Here is a 4,084-nt window from a genome sequence, read left to right on the forward strand (position 1 = left end):
ATATTGTAGACAGGAAAAACTTTCCTATTTTATCGAGAAAATGGCTGATCGGGGAATGGAGCTCCATCATATAGTGCCACCAAGTGCCCTTTTATGTGGTTTTTAATGTGAATTTTAACAACATGTAATATAGGTAGAAATTTTTGGAATGTTTTATATGGTATGTTTTAATATGTTATACAATGTGTTTTTAATGTACTGTATGAGCATTTTAATATGTCCAAAAATATGTTGTTAAAATAAAAATACCCCTCGGGGTTTGTCAACTTAAAAAAAAAAATCTGTTCTTATCAGTTTAATATCTGATACGTCCCCTATCTGGGGACCATATATTAAATGGATTTTTAGAACAGGGAGCTGGAAAAAGAGCTTGCTCTGTCCACTCCACGCATTGACCTGGTATTGCAGTACCTCCAGGACCGGTGCACCCCCTTTCCTACAACCATTTCCAAAAGCAGAAAAACAAAACCGACGAGCAAGAGGTGCAGCGCAGCTGTGGCGGCTGCTGCTACCACCACCCAAGCACTTTGATTGACACTCAGCCCGTCTGCTCGCAACATTGTATCCACTGAGCAGCTGCGTCTGCCAGAGTGTGCACAGCACAGGTACAACTGGAAGCAAAACAACACACACACACACACACACCAGTTCATATGGCAGCCGCACTCTATAGTTCGTACCTACCGCTGCGCTAATAGCCAAGTTGGAAACATCGGGCAGGCACAGCGTATCCTGGCAGCCTGCGTCTGTATGCTCCACGTATTCGGGTCATGGGTGTATGTGCAGGGGGCCCGGAGCCCCAGGGGGCCCATAAAGTCTCTCTTCCCCACATTGTAAACCAATGCTATCAATGAAGCTTTATAGTTTGAGGGCCCAGTTCCAGACTTTGTACTGGGGCCCCGCAGCTTCAAGTTACACCTCCGGATCAGGATAATGCTAGGCCATTCCAACCAGCCTGTGTGTGTGACCTGCAGTCGCTGGTAGTCGAAACGCGGCCGGCCCCGGATGCGCGCTTCAGAGTGGACAGACAGCAGCGGACCCCCAATCACACAGGCCCAAGGCTTGCTATGTAGCACGGAATACCTCATTGGACTGCAGCACTCCACGCGGGCTGAGATACACGCTCCACGTGGGATGGGCAGTATTCGTCCATGAAGATCCAGGCCAACGTTTAGAGATGGAGCAACACTCGGGGAGCAAAGAACTCCAACGAACGGACGTCTACTTTACAAGGATGTATTGCTTTATTCAATGCATGGACACAGAAACAGTTCAACCGCTCGATTACAGACCGCAGTCAATACAGTAAAGAAAGAAATGTGTCTGTTTAATGTAAACTTGCATGGAGCTCGTTTGTCAGCCACTGACTGACTGAATGCTGAAACGTGGTCTGACGTTACATGCACCACCAGGGATAAGGCCTTGCCTATAAGCATTCCCCAGCTGGCAAAAACGGAACTTCCCTGCCTATTCCTCACCATGGAAGAACGGAACCTACCTTTTTTTTAAAAAAAAGAAAGCCACAGCAGCAGCCAACTCGATTTTGGTAGGCCGCTGTCTCCCCCTTGTGTGCTGCATAAAAAATGCACTCCACTAAAAATAACATTGATCCACGAAATAGAGCGTAGGGAGAGAATGAGGCTTCAAGATGAGCCGTCAGGCTATGATAAATTGTATCACACCTGGGCGATATGGATAGATGCCCGGAGCTCACCCCTATTTACTAGGTGGTTACAGACAGGGACATGTGAGTAACACGTTTAAACCACAATCGTAAAGAGAAACAGCAATCCCGGAGCGCCCCCCCCTCCCCCTTTTTGTTTTATTTTCTCTTTCTCCCGTGTCATAGATACCTACCCTCCCTTACCGCTCCCCCCCCCTTCCCCTGTTTGTACACCTTATAAAATATCACAGACAAACATTATATAGTTCAACTCGAAATTTATTTATTAAGTTTCATTGTCAAAGTTATTTTTACATTGCTTTGAGATAAGGCAAAAGTTTCCCCCCCTCCATGAAACCAATAAAACCTATATTGAATAAAATAAAAATGATGCAGTTACTGGTAGTTCTGCAGTTGCCGGTAGTTCAGCAGTTGCCGGTAGTTCAGCAGTTGCCGGTAGTTCAGCAGTTGCCGGAAGTTCTGCAGTTGCCGGAAGTTTTGCAGTTGCCGGTAGTTTTGCAGTTGCCGGTAGTTTTGCAGTTGCCGGTAGTTCTGCAGTTGCCGGTAGTTCTGCAGTTGCCGGTAGTTCTGCAGTTGCCGGTAGTTCTGCAGCTTCTTGGTAGAGATAAAGACCATCTCCCGTCTCCCAGCTGCAGCAGAGACTGACTGAAATCGCTGCCAAGCCCGCTATTTATGCTTCTAAATTGATGACATCACAATGGAGTGACATCAGCCTGCCATACACCTGGCTCATGACATCACAAGGGAGTGACATCATCAGCATTCCAAACACCTGGCTCATTTGCATACAGTATGTATGTATGACATCACAAGGGAGTGACATCATCAGCATTCCAAATACCTGGCTCATTTGCATACAGTATGTATGCATGTATGTGTCTATCTATCCTATCCTATCTAATCTATCTTTATTAATTACGTAGAATATAGATATGGATTATTTCTGAATTATAGATTTTGTAGATATAGATTAAAGATAGATTTACGATTGTGTGTGTGTGTGTGATAGATATATATATATATATATATATATGTAAAAAAAATATAAAATCTGTAGTTATGTATGTATGGCGGGAAAAAAAGGCCTGCTGTATGTTTTTAAGTTCTTCGGATAACCATGCCATTCTATTATTCTCCTTACTAGGGTCTACTAATGCTGGCCCAGGGAAAGGCAATAAAGCCCTATGGGGCCGAAGCCAATTTCCCTCATTTCAGGTAAAAAGTTTCCATCCGTCCCCACTCGAAATGCGGCCGGCCGAAGAGATCCCTCCAACCGACCGGCCGACGCACCTTCAGAGACAAACTAGTGCTTGCTTCTAGTGTCATCGCCGGCTTAACCATCCTGGGTAGGGAGGTGACGAGTCCTGCAGCAGCAGCAGCAGCAGCAGGCTCTGCAAGCCTAGGATGCGTGAGCACGGTGCAAGAGGAAGGACTGAGGGGGGAGGGCGCGGTTGAGAAGGCGTGGGGCGGGGCTATGCAAAACTCTCCCAGCTGCCTGGGTGCATTGTGGGTGCGCCCAGAGTGCTGGCTGAGCGTGTTGCCTCAAGCCTTGGAAGTGGAGTTGGGCGGACCGGGCTACAGGTGAAACCCATTTCGGGTTATCGCTTCTCGGCCTTTTGGCTAGATCAAGTGTAGTGCTTGGTCTGGTTGGAGGGTCGTGGGTGTGCTGGGTTCGGCCCAGGCTCTACTGCGAAAGCAGAATCCTTTCTGTGGTTCCTGACCGACAGATTTACTTTGCAAGATGGCTGGAGTAAGAAACACCATTCGTTTTGATGTGGACCTGACTGACAGAGCGAAGAACAGCATGGTGTACGTTGTGCGGGACGTCCTGATGAACAAGTGTGGCGTACTGAAGACGGACATCTACAGCGTACAGGACTTCGCTAGACTAGGCCAGTATGACGTGACTTTCTGTGAGGAATATGCCTGCCTGAACGTCTATGAATGGCTGCGGGGTCACAAGGACAGCGATTTCCTGAGTGGGGTGAGGATAACCCCCTTGTTTGGGATACAGGAGAAGCCGGTCCTGGTACATGTATACAATCCGTATACCGATGTGGCGCTGATAGAGAGTTTCCTCAGACGGTATTGTGAGAATGTGCGCGGCGGAGAGAAACAGAAAAACATTTTGGACATCTTTAATTGTAAATACAAGTTTTTCGTGAGGTTCAGAATGGACCCAAACAGTCTGGGAGGAGTGATGCACCCGCCAGCGAGTTTCTCAATTGCGGGGAACCGAGGATACCTGACCTATCCCGGACAGCCCCTGTACTGCAGGAACTGCAGCCAGTTTGGACACATGAAGGATGTATGCACTAAGGGGCAAGTCTGTCGCAATTGCCAAGGCGAGGGACACCACGCGGGTAACTGCCCAAAACCTAAGCGGTGCGACCTATGTGG

General features: G+C 47.6%; 1 non-coding gene across 1 annotated transcript; it reads left to right on the plus strand.

Moving 5' to 3' along the window:
• The first annotated feature begins 245 nt into the window (after window positions 1–245).
• On the plus strand, window positions 246–433 carry LOC136573862 (U2 spliceosomal RNA). The gene has a single exon (XR_010786079.1). It is a non-coding gene; the product is annotated as a U2 spliceosomal RNA (small nuclear RNA).
• The last annotated feature ends 3,651 nt before the right edge of the window (window positions 434–4,084 follow it).

Source organism: Eleutherodactylus coqui, chromosome 7 (genome assembly GCF_035609145.1).
Source record: "Eleutherodactylus coqui strain aEleCoq1 chromosome 7, aEleCoq1.hap1, whole genome shotgun sequence".
NCBI lineage: Eukaryota > Metazoa > Chordata > Amphibia > Anura > Eleutherodactylidae > Eleutherodactylus > Eleutherodactylus coqui.